The following is an 18,367-nucleotide window of genomic DNA, read 5'->3' on the forward strand; positions in this document are numbered from 1 at the left end:
CAAGGCAGTGGGACACAGGCTGGCACCAACTCCTTGCATTACAAAGGGCACCACAGGGACCTGTGGGACAACCCAGGAGACCAGAGACACAGCAGGAGCAGAGGACTCAACAGAAAGACCCCAGACTATGAGTGAAGGATATAATTAACCCTTTTCATACACACATGAAGAAATCTTTGCCTTCTCCAAAGACTAATTCTTTGAATTGTTTTGATTATTATGTGCTGCACTCATCTCTCCATTCAGCTTCATTGTAACAATATAATAGAACATGATCTTCAGTGGTTTATTTTTAAATTATGTTACCTTGACATTCAAATAGATTTCTTTGATCCTATGAGTTTATTAACACCTGCTTGTTCAAAGCCAGACTGTAACTATTCTCACTGTTAGAATTTTTCATTTTGTTGGAGGACATACATGGAATTTGGCCCCCAGTGCAATCTGAAGAAGCCCACCATGACATATAGTCACATAAGATTCTAGAGAATGTGCAATTTTCGATTCTACATTAGCATTCTCTCCTCAAACCTTCCACCTACTCAGTGCTGATCATCTTCTTGCTTGAACATCTGGCCTTTAGACAATCAGAAAAAGTGTATTGAATTATTAACTGTGAGATTGATCTTCATCCTCTCATATAATCACTCAATAGCAGATATCACAGACATTTTACTTCTAATAAACATCACACGCATAGCAATGGCTTTGGAGGTCTTCCTTTGCTAGAACAGAGGAGATAACCAGGAACACTTTCAGGACTACAAGTATTCAAGACTAAATTGCACAATATGTGTTTTATATTTGAATCAAATCGGTGGGATTTGCCAGATTAAATATAAATGTATGTGATGTTAATATTTGTGTCTGAGCTCAGTAGTTTTGCCACTGGGGAGAAAGAAGTACTTTTAGAGACTGATTGTAGAAGAATTCGACCCAGCAACTGACCCCATACAGTCTTACAGAAATAAAGATTGGGGAAGTCCTGAAAAGGTCACCAGTATCCTCAGTCAGTTTCCAAGGGTGGATCAAGCGCTTCTGGACCTCCCTTAGCAAGTGCTTCTTCTAATAAAAGGGAAAGATCAGGTAGAGTGTTGAGTTCAGTAGAAAAGACTTAATATAAAAGTAGGAAAGACATTAAGATGGCTTAATCCCACCCTATTTGGTTAAGTGTTAATGGCTGGATCTGCCACTTAACTTCAGCTTCTGAAAAGTTCTGTACCTGCTTTAAGTTGTTCTTCCACTGTTGGCCATGGAAAGAGCAAATGAATGACAAACATCCTTCATATCCCCAAATAAGTAAAATCATTTCTTGGCATGCAACTCCTCTGGAGGTAACTCTGTATCGCTGTTGGTTTTAAACCAACACCCAACACCTTAAATTATCTACCCAGCATTGAGTATGATGGAATGAATCTGACCACCATCAGGCCAGGACCCAGAGCCCAGATCTGATGAACCATTTTCATAAGGTCAGCCTGAAGGTGCTAAGATTCCAGACCAAAATCATGCCAGGTTTGGGGGGAGAAAAAATATTTAAAAGAATATACAAAGTGAAGCAAAAGGCTCTTCCTAGAAATTATTAGGGTTTTTTCCTCAGTTTCAGTGCTGTAAATGGCCCATCTTGATCCTTTCAGAGGTCCTAGGTCAAACCAACACCTCATTTTTATACAGGATTTTTCAGTAACAGAGGTGCACATACAGTCCAAAACCTCACAGTTCTGTTACTAACTTTGCGAAATGTCTGAGGAAGTAAATATTGTGGAAAGAAATGAGGACAACAATTACATAAATAAGGGAATAACTTAAGTGTCTAAGACAAGATTTCATATGACACTTTGTTAGTCATTACATTATTATGCAACTTTTATAAATCATTAACAGTCTCCCTTTGTAATCTGCATGTTTTTTAAAATATAAGATTCCTTTGATGATAGTCTATTTTGTTAGGCTTGGTGATGTTTCTAATTACCAGGATCAGTGCATTTCTTGCAGGTATTGAACTCATTAATGATCTGTGACTTTTTTTCCCCTTTTTTGACATTTCTCCTAGCTCAACCCATTATGAAACAGGCAACAGTTTTCTGTAATGGGAAATATAATTTTGAGAATCAAACTAATTTTCCCAATAACTGTTTTCTGATATTTTCCTGTTTTCTGTCAAAGCCCAAGCACACATTTGTAAATGTCTTTTGGTGTCAGAATGCAGTCTACATATTGTGGAAACTCTGAGACTGAAACTGCACATTTTCTAATAGCAATGATCCATTGATTTGTGCTGGCTCCTTTAAAGACTGACTCAGTGCTTTTCAAGTCCTCATCCAGTTGTACTTAAGCTTCATCTGGATTTCTGTGAATCCCAGATCTCCTGTTAATCTCAAGTAATGCTATAGAACTAATTGAGACTGGAATACCAAAACCAGAATGCAATAAATCTTAATTCATTCAGAAAAATACCAAAGACATATCTGCTGGGAGTCAAAACTGGGAACAAGTATTTCCAAACACAAACAGGCTAAAGAGATTATAAGAAACAATGAGTAAGGGGGTTTTGCATTGTTTATAAGAAAACAAAAGCTAAATGCAATATTTTGGACAACTGCTTTATTAAAGAAGGACGAACCAAGTTTAGAAAGACAGATTTACTCTCAGTTCAATCTTTGAAATAAGGATTAAAGTTTTCTGCTCCACTGAGGCATTAGTCAGCTCTGCTCTGTTCTTGCTTCTTGAAGACATCTGTTTTGTATTTCATTGAGACTACTACAAAATTGCTTTCAGCTATAAATTTCCAGTGGGTGTTTGATTGGATTTTTTTTGGGGTTGGCTCGTTTGGGGGTTTTTTGGGGTTTTTTGGGGGGTTTTTTTTGTTTTTGTTTTTTTTTGTTTGTTTGTTTGTTTTGTTTTGTTTTGTTTTGTTTTTGTTTTGTTTGTATTTTCCACGAAATGAAAGATGTATGTGGCATCTTACTAGCTAACAAACTGTTCCTGGGCCCAACTAAGGCTGCAGATGCTGCTCTTAAGGGTAACTGTCTCTGTCTAGATTAGAGCTGGTAGAGATATGGTTGGTTAAGATCAATCACATAAATTATATTCCTGGTTTAGTTACATGGAATAAACTAAAGAGATTAGTTGTATCAACTTCAAATGAAATTTTTAAGCCATCTTCTGCTGAGGTGGTTCACTTCTCCTTCTCCTTCTCCTTCTCCTTCTCCTTCTCCTTCTCCTTCTCCTTCTCCTTCTCCTTCTCCTTCTCCTTCTCCTTCTCCTTCTCCTTCTCCTTCTCCTCCTTTCTCTCCCTCCTCTTCTCCTTCTCCTTCTCCTTCTCCTTCTCCTTCTCCTTCTCCTTCTCCTTCTCCTTCTCCTTCTCCTTCTCCTTCTCCTTCTCCTTCTCCTTCTCCTTCTCCTTCTCCTTCTCCTTCTCCTTCTCCTTCTCCTCCTTTCCAGAGTGCCTGGTAGCGCAGTAGTCTGGGTGCAGGCTTGGAGGCAGGAGATGGGCATTGAGATGCCATGTCTGCCCTTCTTTGTCATGGAATCTGTCCCCTTGGACGAGGCTGCCCTGTGACAGAAAATCCAGTAGTAGCATCAGGGAAGCTGTCATGTGTCTTCAACAGTAATCAATGATATCAGCATCTTCATGCTGGTTTTATGTGGTTACTGATGAAATTTTTCTTGGTGAAATTCAGCGGGACATACAGCACAGGTGCAGCCATGATTTCAGGTCAGCCTGATGTGATTTTTTCAGAAAAAAAAAAAATTAAGATAATCTCAGCCTTGTTGGAGCCATGTACCTGTGCATTGAGGTTTCTTGAGGTTTCTTGAGGCTTCTTGAGGCAAGGGTTTGTGATCAAAGCTCCATTCCACTTCCTCTTGTCCCAGATGAGTAGGATAATGCACAATGAGCCTTCCTTTTTGCTGAAGGATACATATGTGAAGCCTTGTAAGTAGTTCTGGGATAATGTTGGCACATTGGGTTGAATTAAGTCTGCAGAGCTGATGACTGGTGCTGCTATTTCTCCTCATTTCCGTGGTAACCTCTCACAAAGCGATGATATTTTATCCACAGGCAAATGTTCCACAATGGCCATATGCAACTCATTTTTATATGATGTTAGCTTCTCTACAATAACCATGGTTGTCCCACTGAAAAATACCTTCTGCAACTGGAGTTCAATCTGATGGTCTTCAGAAATCTTTTGAAACTCAATTTTTCTATCTCAAGTGAAATAAGCTAAGAATATCACAGAATATGAGTTAGAAGGGACTCACAAGGATCATTGAGTCTGATCCCTGGCCTTGCACAGCACCATCCCTAAAAGTCACACCACATGCCTGAGAGCATTGTCCAAATGCTTCTTGAGCTCTGTCAGGCTGTTGTTGTGACTGCTGCCCTGGGGAGCCTGTGCTCAAACATCCTCTGGGAGGAGAACCTTTTCTAATATCCAATCTAATCTTCCCGTGACACAGTTTCTGGCCATTCCCTCAGGACTGCCACCAAAGAGCAGACATCAGTGTCTGCCTTTCTTCTTCACCTCACAAGGAAGTTGTAACTGCAGTGAGGTATCCTCTCAGTCATCCCTTCTCCAGGCTGAACAGACCAAGTGCCTTCAGCCACTCCTCAGACAGCTGCCCCTGAAGGCCTCTCCCCATCTTTGTTGCCCTCCTTTGGATGCTCTTCAATGGCTTAATGTCTTCCTTATATTATGGTATCCAAACCTACAGACAGTATTCAAGGTGAGCAGAGCAGAGTGGAAAATCAGCTGTTTTCCCTGACCCCTGCAGCCTGTCAACATGCTGGAGGGAAGAGATGTCATCCAGAGGGACCTGGACAGTCTGGAGAAGTGGCATGGTGTGAACCTCAGGAAGTGCAACAAGGCTGAGTGCAAGGTCCTGCACGTGGGTTGTGGCAATCCCAAGCACAAACAAAAGAAAACTGGAGAATGGATTGAGAACAGCCCTGGGGAGGACGTGAGGGTGCTGAGGGATGAGAAGTTCAACATGCCCTGGCCATGTGTGGTGGCATCCAGAAACTCCTTAAACCCCAGGCTGATCCCACCATGTCGGCACCAGGGAGGGGGGATTCTGCCCCTCTGTCCTCCTCAGGTGAGACCCCACCTGCAGAGCTGCCTCCAGCTCTGGGGTCCAACATCAGAAAGATATTGATCTGCTGGAGAGAGTCCAGTGGAGGCCATGGAGATGCTCCAAGAGCTGGAGCCCCTCTGCTCTGGTGGCAGGCTGGGAGAGCTGGGGGTGTTCAGCCTGGAGAAGAGAAGGCTCTGGAGAGACCTCAGAGCCCCTGGCAGTGCCTAAAGGGGCTCCAAGAGGGCTGAACAGAGACTTTGGACAAAGGCCTGGAGTGACAGGAAAAGGGAGAACAACTTCCCATTGCCAGAGGACAGGGTTAGATGGGATATTGGGAAGAAATTCCTTTCTGCAAGGGTGCTGAGGCCCTGGCACAGGTTGTCCATAGAAGCTGTGGCTGTCCCATCCCTGGGAACATTCAAGGCCGGGTTAGACAGGTCTTTGTATTTGCATTCCATAGCAGCATGAGTGGATCAAGAGTCTTTAAGAAAAAATTGTTTATATTCAAGCTTTTTTTCCCCATCTGCATGAATAGTGTCCCTTATCAGGTTTCAATTTGCAGTTTCCTTCATACTCCTTTAGTTTCCTTAATGGGCTCTCAAATTTCCTGACTTATCAGCAATGGAGAGAGGAGGGGAGACTGAGTTGTGGTGGTCAGAATCCAAATTTATTGTGGACTACATATACTTGTGTACTATACTAGGAAGTCTAGTAATTTTTTACTACAATGGTTAGGTTAATCACACATAAACAAACTTACACATTTTGCAACATCTCTTGCTTGTAGAAGTTGACTCAACCTTCTTTTCTTGATTCAATCTTCTTGCAATCTTCAGAGCTCTGTTTTTTCTTGCCAAGGCATCCTGATTATCAAATCTCTTATGCTAATCAGGTCCAAAGTACATAATCCCCCCTTCTCTTTTCAACCAAAACCACTATTTTAATGGCCTTATCAATTAATCTCTGCACACATTGAAGCAAGCAAGGTATCATGATTCATACAATTATTATCAAAATTATCACATACATATTCATCTTAGGAAAAAATCTCTTAGCCAGGGTGCCAAGCCCCAGCCACTAAAGAGGTTATTGGCAGCTGCAGGGGGCATTTTGGATTTAGAAAGATTGCTAGAAGTGTAATTGTACTAAAAGATTTGATTTATACATACAGGATGATAGGGAGAAACATTTTAAAAGTTTTAGACTGATTCCTTCTGTGCATTTAAAATCTAATTTTACAGAACCTAGGAGCTCTAATTCTTGGGGCTCCGAGTGGCCCTACTTTGGTTATGCTATCAATTAACTTCATTGTGAAGAACAACGTCTCCAACATGCAAAACCTTTCACAGCTGGGTTGCCAGCTCAGTTTTATATGTATTGTTTACTCTTTAGGTTATTTATTCCTCTGATGTATTTCTAGATTGTTGTTTATTTCTACTGAGCTGGCTAAAGCTGCCAGGTTTCAGAAGTTAGAGGTCTGCAAACAGTACAAGCAATGCAGATAGTACAGGGATACAAGCAAGAGACTGTGACTCACAGCTTCTAAATTCAGCTTCCACCTACACTGCTCCACTTAATTAACTCCCGCAAGGCTCAGTTTTAGTATTTTGCAGCATTTTGTAATCCAATAATTAGTGTCTGGAGTGTGGTGATTTTGGCAATCTTAGAAGAAAGGAGCTTAGATATTCAAATGCTGTTAATATTTAAATGTTGTAAATCAGTAAATAATAGCGATTAATTGGCTGTAATTTCCATTCTTACCCAGTGATGACAGCTACTTGCTCTCCTCCAGACCTCCCAGCAATACAATTCATGTGCACTGTGATTCAAGCCAGAATTTATTTGAAAAATGAACAAGGAGGTCCTGCTAGCTCTGTGATAAGTGAGAGCCACCTGCACAGAGAGCAAGGACACAGCCAAAGGAAAGCAATTCCAGAAGAAAAGCTGTTTAATTTGCTTCGTAAACATGGCTGCCAATTGTGTAGAGAAAAAGGTGAAAACAGAAAAAAAACATGAAAAGCACTGTCCGGCATCCTGTGTCCACAAGCACTCCAGGCTGCTCAGATTGTCCCGGACACTTTGCAAGTAGAGACTGAAGATTAAAAGTACCCCAGAAAAAGAGAATCTGCTACCTTGCATGACCTCTGCCTGCACTCCTGATTTTTCATGCCCATTTGGGCATTTTCCAAGCCACCCCAAAAGGGACACTACCTCCATTGTGAGAAAAATGTAATATTTTTTGTTAAATTGATTATCTTATTCTACAGCTGATGATCAGGGAATTGGTTATCTGTTAAATGTCCTCAGTCAGGAGCAGGCAGGCAGCCAGAAATTCTGCATGAACAACACAGCTGGATTAGCAAATTACCTCTCCCCTAAGATGCTATACAGCCTCCCTGCACCTCCCCTCTCCAGCACACACTGAGCAAAGGGCTGTGGTTTGTTCCCAGGGACTGTTTAAGCCTCAGCCCCGTCCCCCTGACTTCTTTGCTTCACTGCAGTGTAACCACAACATTGCAGAGGCAAAGAGGAGCCTCTGCAGTAAGGTTTGGGTCACTCTTCCTCAGTGGGAAGGGACTGCACCTAATCCAGTCTTTAGGCAGGACATCCACTGATTTATGTGTGCTGACTGCAAAACTGGCCCCATCCTTATTTATTCCTTCATCCACAGGCACCAAACCTAGTTCTTCACTGGAGCATTGTTATCCTGCAAGCACCACAGCTTTCTCCAAGACCTCAAAGGGAATTGGGGCTGCTTGTGTTAACTAATAATTCATGATCTAGAGTAAGGACTCATCCTTCACAAGCTGGCTGCCAACCACTCCAGCTCTCTTGGGTTTATGATGGTAGCAACAATGGCTGCACCATCCCCAAGCTGGGTGTGGTGAGACATGTTAGCATGCTCTGCTGCTGTCTGGGATGGCCTCCTTACACTGGATAAAACAGAACTGAAAGAGCTGAACAGACAGTCAGAGCTGTCTATCTGGCTACTGAGACATCACTGCTAGCCCAAGAGGACCAAAAGGCTAGATGGCTGCAGCTTAATGAGCACTTTTCCTAATTTCCTAATTTAACAGAGGGCAGTGCTGTAGCGTGGGAATAATTCCCCTCCTCGGTAAACCAAGAGGGGGAGTTGTGGGAATCCATAAAATCAGAGGGTTGTGGGAAAGCTGCAAAAGGCAGGCCTCAGAGACAGCAGAACTGTGATTAGAGCTAAGCAGTAGCCATGAGATAGGTCAGCAGAAAAGTTATGTAAAATGTAGAAACGTAAGGACAAATAGAACAATGGTCCGTGTGTTAATGCTTGTCTAGAATAACTCCCTAAGCTACAGAAAAGTTTATCTAGTGAGATATTAGGAAGCATCCTAAAAGGGCAGCAGGTCTGCTGCTGAGCCCCCGGGTTGTTTTCCCTGCTCTATTCCTCCCTCCTTCCCTCTGTTGCAAAGATGACCTGCTCTTGAATGGATCTAAGTATTGCTAAACAACAGAAAGGTGCTCTCACATGGGTTTTCCTGACCCAAGGGAGGGTGGAGGGCAGCCATCCTGCCAGAAAAACAATACAGGGAAGTACCATTCAACTGAACTTTGACCAAGGATCAGATCATTGCTCTCGTTATTAAACTGGAAGCCTCAACTTGAGCTCCAATCCTGGGGTATCTGGGAAATGGCTATTGAAAGAAATCCAGCAAATATACCTTGAGGTTAGTGCAGAGACAACATTTGGTGCACAGTTTCACCCCTGGCCGATGCAGAATGTGTTTTGCTGCAAATATGGTGTGTGAGCTACCAACACACTCTGCAGGGCGAGAACTGTGTGCAAGCAGATAATTTACTGGATGAGGATGCTGTAAATGGAGGCATATTTTGTAGCCTCTCTGTGTACTTGGAGGAACTTATGCAGGACCTCCTCATACATGGAAGAAGCCAGGTTATTTTTCTTTTCACCTATTTTGATTGAATTTGACAAGAAGATCTTCAGACATGTTTTGATACACACCTGATCCCTGCAGGACTCTCTGTATGACTGTAACATGGACAAGTTCTCACCAGAGGAATATAAAAAGAGCAGTTCTTCTTTCTTTACCTAGGTTCAAAGACTGCACTGATTTTTACATTAATTTTAAGTATATTCTGGTGAAAAATGTGGCTTAAAAAGTACTTTCCAAGTTTATAAGTTATCAATTGCTACTTTCAAGTCTTCTGTGTGTGCTGTATGTCAGGGATAACACACTCCAAGACATGATGGATGAAACAAATGCTTTCATTTCATCTATGCCTGATGATCCAGAGTGGAAATCAACTGATTCAGGAGAATGTGTCTATAAAAGAATTCTCCCATGAAGATCTGACCTTCCTCCTTTTCAATTGGACTATGGTGAGGGTTTTATTGCTATGCTATGAACAGTCAAGACTAGACACCATTTCCCCTTGGTCTGTATCCTGTTTTTGAGAACAATGGCTGCATTTTTGACCAAGTGCCAGCCTATAATTCATCCTGCATCCTTTGGAACACTGATTGGGCTGTTACTGTAACAATTTGGTGCATTGAAATGACTGTTTCAATTAGAGCAGGGCTTTGGTGTGGTTTTTTTTTTGTTGTTTTTTTTTCTAGTCAATAATATTTTTTCTTAAGATTTAAATATTTTAGAAATAATAAACAAGGAAGAGAGGCCTCACATCTTGATGAAATAAGTATGCATAAATTCCTTTGACCTAATCTCCAGTCCAGTCAAATATGATACAGCTCAAAAGTTCAGCTTGGGATCAAATTTTGTTGAGTTTATGTCCCGTTTGGGACAGACAGCTTGAAACCGATAAGAGGAATTCAGTGAAAAGCAGAGGCAGAGGAAGGCAGTGGTCAAGATGGAATAAACACAGCAGCTGGAGGAAAAACAAATGCACTAAAAGAGTGAATATTTTGTACAAAGCCTCAGTTTTGTTGGTGTCACCGGTTTTCACTCAAATTGTCCCCTGAGCACAGTCCAAACAGTTGCTTGATGCATTGAACTTGCTGAGCATCAGTCACCATCAGTCCCCTGGGTGTTGCTGGTACCCTTTGAAGAGCAAAAAGTGAGCAGCAGCAACAGCAGTGCCTTACTGATGGGACAGAAACTATCCCACCACAGGGTTGTTCCCAAGCAGGAATTTGGAAATGCTGATGTAATTATTCTGGGACAGCTTTTATTCAGGCTCTTATGTTGACCTCCAGGATACAGAGAGTTGCCTCTGAAGGCCTGAATAATTTGTATTCCTACACCTGTAAGTCCAAACCGATGGGAAAGCATCTGCTCACTTCCTCATGCATAAATCCTCTTCCAGAAGACAAATTCTGCTGGATTCCTCAGACTCAGGACTGATCCAAACATGTATTTACTTTTCTGCCACCAGTGACACCAGAAAAATCCACTCAACATTTGACTTACATTTTCTATGTGTTTCTTCCTTCTTCCCTGCTGATTCAGAATGTTTAAAGTATCCATTTCTGTTTATGTGCTTTAATTCTCCCCCTTCCACTGTGAAACAATTCTCATAACCTTTCTGCAAAGGTCCCATTTTTCACACCTTTCCCAGTTGCTGCTGGATCCCCTTTGAACTGTCTCACAGTGTCTGGTTAGAAAACTTTGCCATGTTTTATAATCTCATTCTTGAGCCCTAAAGGGATCTTAAGGAGCCCCACCTGGGAGCTCTGCAAAGCAGGAGGCAAATAGGAGCAGCTGCCATGGAGCTGTGTCTCACGACCTAATAAATTATCCCTAGTTGGTATGTGAATGTTACTGGACATAGTCTTTGCCTGGTCCATTTGTCAAGTGAAACATGGAGATGATTTAGACTGATGATTTCTACTACTTCACAAGCAAGGAGAGGTGCAGAGAATTGTGAGGGCTTGGCTGTTGAACAGATTGTGAATTCCTCTCGTTCATTTACAGCTGAGGCATCTTCAAAAACTGCACTGGTTTAACCAGAGCAATAACTGCCACAGCTTCCCAGGATGCATAGCATATTCAAATTTGTGGGATATCTGAAATAGTGCAGTGGAAAAGTAAGAGAGTTTTGAATGTTTGTATGGAAAACTTAGATATATCTTTTAGGCCTTTATTATTTTAGGAAAGTATTATTACTATTATTACTATTACTAATATTATTATTATTAAATTATGGAGATCTGCCCATTTTATTTCATCCAAATAAAGTGAGATCTTTCTTTGAGATCGGTCTTTATTCCTATATTAACTCTTGCACAAGACCAAAATCCGAACAAGTTGTGAAATAAGAAGTGGTAAGGAAAACCACCAATGCTGTGTGGGTAATGAGATGGTGAATGCATTGCTCCACAGACCTCAGTGATTTGTTTACTGTGCATGACTCAGGTACTCTGCTAGGAGACATCTGAGAATACTTTGTGTGGGTGAATCCAGAGGTCTGCTGAAGAGCAGTAGGAAGGGTGGGATGTAAATCAAATGAAGTGACACATTGTGTAATGCACAAACAGGTAATGCCATTGCACTTGATTGCATCTACTCAGAAGCCTCCTGAGAAGAAGCAGAAGTTTGGAAAGGCAATTATATGGTGAGAAAAGATGACAATATGACATTGGATGTGCACAGCAGACAGTTGTGCAAAACATTCCTCACTGAAAGCCAGTCTTGATTTTTGGATTTGATTCGTTTTAAGAGGGCAAGCTGACATTAGACTTCAGAAATCAGATCTAACATATCAGCCAATTAAAGCAAAGCAATTGGAACATCTGTTTTTCAAACTAATTCTGACTTATCCAGCTGTGAGTTTGACTGGATACCCACAAATTAGTGTTCAATTGCTTTTGAGCCACCCTGGGCTTTGCTGCCTGAATGCCAGCTGAGTGACAAGTATAGCTCATTTGCCTCTCCATCCCGTATATTATATCTGCAAATTCTGTATTGATACAGCCCAAACACCAGGAACATTCCCAATGGCACTAGTTTCTTGCCACAGACTGAACTAGCTGTCTGTGTTTAGACAATTAATTCAAGCCTTTAGCTCTGGGGTAAGACTAAGCTCCAGGCTGTACCAGCAATAATGTGACCAGCAGGACCTGGCAGTGGCCATCCCCTGTGCTGGGGTCACACCTCAAATCACCTCACCTCACTGCTGAGGTCACACCTCAAATCCTGGGGTCAGTTTTGGGACTGACTCATGACAAAAACGACACAGAAGTGCTAAAGCAGGTCCAAAGAACAGCAATGGAGCTGGGGAAGGGTCTGGAGCACAAATCTGCTGAGGGAGTGTCTGAGGGAGCTGGAGGGCTCAGCCTGAAGAAAAGGGGGCTGAGTGGGGGTCTTCTTACTCTCTACAGCTTCCTAAAGGATGGTGTAACCCCATGGGGGTTGGTCTCCTCTAGCAAGTAACAAAAAATAGGAAAAGAAAATAGTCTCAAGTTGTGCCAGGGTTTAGATCGGTGACAAGGAAAACCTCTTCACTGAAAGAACATTGAAAAATAATTGAAGGCATTGGAACGGGCTGCCCAGGGAAGTGGTGACAACCATCTGTGGAGGGAGATAAAAGCCATGTGGATGTGGCGCTTGAGGGCATGGATTAGGGGTGGCCTTAGTGGCTGGGAAAACTCTTGGTCTTTATGACCTTAGGGGTCCTTTCCAACTTGAACAATTCCATGACTCTAAGATACACATAAATGCAAACATCACCATATGAGCTTGTGGTCAACTTACAATCTGCTCACCACCCAAGCCTTCACAACGCCCCACACCTCTTTGTGGAGGTCTTGTCAGCAAAGCTGAAGAGAGGCTTGGCACATTCCATGTCAGGGCTGTGGCTCTCCCAGACAAACTGACTCTCCAGCTCGTGGATGTAGAGACCATATGGGAATTTAGATGTCTGTCAGGGGACTCAGGTGTCCTAATCCTTCATGATGGTACTTTTTTTTTAGCCCCCCTCAGTGACTTAAATGCTAATCTGGGCTATAGAGTGAGACAGAACTGATCACTCATGGTTCACACACTTCAGCCTTCCTTATGAAAACAGTAGATGGAAGTTGTGGTGATTTTTCTTTCTCTTTTCTCCTATAACAAAGTGTTCAGAGCACATACGACACATCATGAGTTAATGTCCTCCTCTGCAGGAAAGGACATTGACAATTTAATGACAATTAATATGTCATTAAACATGGGAGCATGGTATTTCCCAAGTGTCTTGTTCAAGCTCTTCCCCTCTGCCTTCTGCAGTCCCAGCAGTCAGATTTTTGTGTGGACAGAATAGTTCTGTCCTCCAGAGGTTACCTAAATCTCCTTTAAGGAGCACAACCTTCTGCATATTGAGACAAAACCGAGGATAAATTGATAGGATCCATGTAGCACTCCTGCTGGCCTGGAAAGGAGGACAGCACTTAAAGAAGAGAAAACACCCATGAGGACAGGGAAGAGAACCAGACTAGCCATCTAGACACGGAGTTATCACGGCTGCTCCAGTTCCAGCTACACTTCCCTTGGCAATATCTATCTACTTAGGAGACTTGGTAGAGGAAAGGTCAAAATAAGAGATCTGTTGGGGCTTACACACATATGAAAATGGTTCTGTGCTGTTTGTGGCACTTCTGAATATTCCAAGAAGCAGAAATTCACAGGAAATTTCCACATCAAACATAGTCCTCTAGAGACTTCAGGCACCAGGTGGAAGAACCAGCAGCTAAACAAGGACTGTAAAGATTTATATTTTGGGTTTAAATATCTAGAGTGGCAATTAAAGCACCTAATAATTTTCTGGATCTCCGCCTCAGTGGGCATCATTCTTTCCAAACAGGAAAGGAGCTTGATTTAGGGGTGATGGGTCCATTTTAACAATTCAATTACTTGCCTGATGCCTGTGGTATAACACAGGGACACATTAAAGAAAACACGGGGTCTTGAATCACAAATGTGAGGCAAGCAACTTATGCTAAAGTCTGGTACAAAGTGTTTTCCAAGAGGAAACCATCAGTGAAAGTGAGGGTTTGAAACCCTTCAATCTATGCTTCTTGTCAGATTTTTTGGTAACATTTTAAAGTGAAAGGCAGTGAAGGCATAAATCCTGTAAATATTGTTTTTAAAATATTAATTACAATGTAGGTACTCATGATGGAAGGAATTTCTACAACATAAAACATTTTTTAATGAAAACCTTACCTCATGGGTCTCTTCTGGAATTTTGAAAGGTAACTACCATTATTTTATTTTATTGTGTCCCAGCACTAATTGATATTTTAAAACATGAAAAGATTTCTATCATTTCAACAGCCTAATATTTTATGCCTATTTTATTTTGATTTATTTTCTCTGCTTAATTTAGTGATAACTGGGAGGGATGTTGTTTAGTATTAGCTGATTGAAATATTTCTTTATCTTCTCTAGAACAAATATAATAAAAGCGAAATGGATGGAATATCTGAATTAAAATTGAAGCTCTGGCCTTACAAAAAAGACATTTGCCAACTTCAGATTTTTCAGAATTTTCATGGAAAATTTTGGAAATATTAACTTTGATTTTGAGCTATAAAACTTGGTAGGGAAAAAAAAAGGAAAGATTGTGTGACCTCAGACTTCCATGAGCTGACTAGCTCTGTCAACACCTGACATCATCAGCCACTTTTGCCATCTTTCTGGACACTTCTCCTGCCAAATCCCTTCCACTGCTTCAGTGCAGGGAACAAATGATAGTTACAGGCCCTGTTTCTCTGCTACTCTATTCTTTACCTAAGTGCATGACCCATTCTTGTTTTCCAGAGATTAGGAGAATAATTTGGAACAGAAGGAGCCTCTGGAGAGCTCCAATCCAGCTCCCTGATTGAAGCTGGGCCAACTTCATTGTCAGAAGTAGTTGCTCAGGGCCTTGCCTTGATGAGTTTTGAAAGTCTCCAAGGCCTTTCCAGAGTTTGACCTCTCTCATTATGAAGAATTTTTCCCTTATGTTTAATGTGAATTATTCCCTTATGTTTATGTTTAATGAACTTCCCCAGCTGCAGCTCTCAGGAGTTGTATCTTGTCCCTTCAGTGAATACTCCTGGGCAGAGCTGATGCTTTTCCTTGTAGCTGTCCATCCACTAATGACAAAAGACTTCTCCTCAAGCCTGTCTCTTCTCCAGGCTGAACAATTTCCTGCTTCTGGTTCTAATTTCATCCAGAACATTCCTTCCCCATTCTTCACTGTGAGGGTGACAGAGTACTACATTAGGCTGTCCAGAGAGATTTTGGAGTCTCCTCCTCTGGAAATCTTTAAAACCCACGTGGACACAATCCTGTGCAATATGCTCTGGGTGAACCTGCTGTAGCAGTGGAGTTGGACTAGATGATCTCCAGAGGTACCTTGCAACCCTAACTATTCAGTGATTGTGTAACTTGGATTCCAGATTCCTGGTTTAACTATTCTTATTCCCCTTCTCTTCTCCTTGTGCCATACCTCCAGCCTAGTTGTCCATTCCAAACTTCTTCCCTTTGGGGGGTTTTCTACCTGAAAATGGAAGTGTTTCCTTCACTGGTCTTCAGGACCAGGGACTCCCTTCTCCACTTCCTTTTCTGGGAAACTCAGGAAGAGTAAAGAGTAAAGAGTAAATACCCTTCCATAGTCACCTTCCAGAATATTTCTTCATAGAGTATTCTGCTTGTGAAGTGGAAAATCATGAAGTCACCAAATGGTTTGGGTGGGTTGGGACCTTAAAGAACACCCAGTTCCAGTCCCCTGCCATGGGCAAGGACACCTTCCACTAGACCAGGTCGTTCCAAGCTCCACCCAACCTGGCCTTGAACACTTACATGGATTGGGCATTCACAGCTTCTTTGCAACCTGTGCCAGCGTTTTACCACCTTCACAGCAAAGAACTTCTTCCTCATCTAAGCCTCTGCTCTTATCTTAAAGCTGTTCCCCCTTTTCTTGTCCTATCTCCCTGTGTAAAAAGCCACTCTTCCTCTTTCTTACAAGCCCCCTTTAGGTATGGAAAGGCTGCAATCAGGTCTCCCGTTGTCCCCCAGATATGTGACATGACAACTGCTAGAAATGGACCGGAGGAGGGAATCTGTGGAACTAACTTGGCTCTGCAGCACAGCAGAACAGCCATGACAATAACTTGGGAGAAAAGAGACTCAGTGTTGCAGGATTGTTCCCTTATATTGGCCCAGATTTTGCTTAATATCATATTGCATCCGCCTCCATATGTCTTTGCTTGTAAAAGAATGTAGTACAGCCTGACAGGTCCTCCTCAGAAAGTTCTTCCATGTGTTTTCAGTTTCTTCTTCCTCCCATTTCAGTTTCAACCCATTTCCCTGGTTACTGATACTTTTATTTCAGTTTGTTTCTCCATAGACAAATAAAAGAGTACTGAATTACATGGGGAGCAGATAGGGCGAGGAAATGCTTCGAGTTCCCAAAATATTAGGAGGCAATTATTCTCTTGTGTATACTAACCCATCGTGGCTAGTTTAGGACTGACCAGTGTCCCAGCAGAAATCTGTGGCCAGAGACAGGTACCCTGTGAGGGTGTTATTTTGTCTTGCCTTTGCAGAAAAAAACAAGTTTCTGGAAACTGAGACTTGATTTTCCATGGATGACCAACAAGAACCATGACTTGCTGAGCTCGTAGGGACCCTCTCTGGGAGTGTTTCTAGTGCTTCCAGTACTTACTTGATCCCACTACAGAGGATTGTTTCAGGAAGAAAACACAGCAAACTGTGGTAGGAAATGCTTCAGGGAGATCTATTGTTGTTCAGCATGGAGAAGAGAAGACTACAGGGAGACCTCATTGCTGCCTTCCCATACCTAAAGGGGTTTTTAAGAAGGAGAAAGATTGACTTCTTATATGGGCAGACAGTAACAGGACAAGGAGCAATGGTTTTAAACTGAAAGAGGGGAGGTCTAGATTAAGGGTCAGGAGGAAATTCTTGGTTGTGAGGGCGGTGAAGCCCTGGCACAGGTTGCCCAGAGAAGCTGTGGCTGTCCTGCCCCTGGCAGTGCTCAAAGCCAGGTTGGATGGGGCCCTGAGCAACCTGTTTTAGTAAGTGGCATCACTGCTCATGGCAGGGGAGTTGAAATGAGATGGTCTTTAAGGTACTTTCCAGCCCAAACCAGTTTAGGATTCTGTGTTTCTATTGTCCTGTCCCATGCAAACAGCTGCAGAAAGGAAGCCATTTGTTGCATGTGGCAACTTAAAGAAAACAGAGTTTGCACTGACTGCATAAATCCCAAATGCCCTATTATGGATGCCAGAATCACAGAAGGATATCCCTTGGCTTAGCAGAAAGAGCTCTTTGCATCAACAGAGGTTTTTGCAAGGACTTTATGAAAAAGCAATGAATGAAGGTGTCAATTTTGGTTGCAGAATTGCAGGCTTTCTCATGCCTACTGTCCTGACTCCACTGGGACGGGGTTCATATTCTGCTTTGTTAAACCATGACACCAACCTACTGGGACAGTGGGGCTGATTGGTGGAAAGATGTGCAATGTCTTAGTGATGGCTACCTTTGATGTAGGATTGGGTACTCTGTCATTTGCTCTTCTTGCAGGCACAGTAACACACAGGAAAGGCAAGAGTTGGGGCTGTCATCTACATATCCCTATTTTGAATAATTTTGAACAATGTAGTGTAGAGATCCCATTTTCCCTATTTTCCCTCTCTTTGTAAATTTATTCATCTTTTCTTCCCCTCACGCTTCTCCTCTCACCCAGATTAAAAGAATTGGCTGAAGCACGCTCATATCACTACATGGTTGCTTATGCTGTTAACAGAAAAATCCAAATGAGCCATGCTGCACTTTACTTCTGAGACTTATTCCTCCAAAAACTATTTCTGCTCCCTGGGAAGTCAGTGGAAGTATAATTAGTCCCATAGTAATAGCAAGAACTTCCTTTTCGTAGAGCAAAACAATAGCAGTGTTAAACTGTTAATTAAATGAGTTTGGCTCTGTCATCAGGTTATTAACTGATTCTAGTCACAGCAGCCAAGCTAACACTGTCTCTCACAGCAGAGAAATAGTCCTGCCATGCTTGACACAAAAGCCATGAACTCAGTCTGTGGCAAATCAGCATCTGAGCGCACAGCTTGGAGCTTGGCTTGCTTTTGAGTTTCCAAATAATCCCTGGGATTGCTGCTTGTGCAAGCCTTCTACAAGATTAGGTGCTTGAGCCATTGGTTTCCATAAATGTGAGGTCAGGCCCTATTGCTGCTGATGGTTTGTTCACATTCACAGGATCACAGAAATCACAGAATGGTTTGGTTTGGAAGGGACCTTAAAGATCATCGTGTTCCAAGTCCCTGCCCTGGGCAGGGACA

This window comes from Geospiza fortis, unplaced genomic scaffold (assembly GCF_000277835.1).
Source record: "Geospiza fortis unplaced genomic scaffold, GeoFor_1.0 scaffold283, whole genome shotgun sequence".
In the NCBI taxonomy this organism is placed as follows: Eukaryota; Metazoa; Chordata; class Aves; order Passeriformes; family Thraupidae; genus Geospiza; species Geospiza fortis.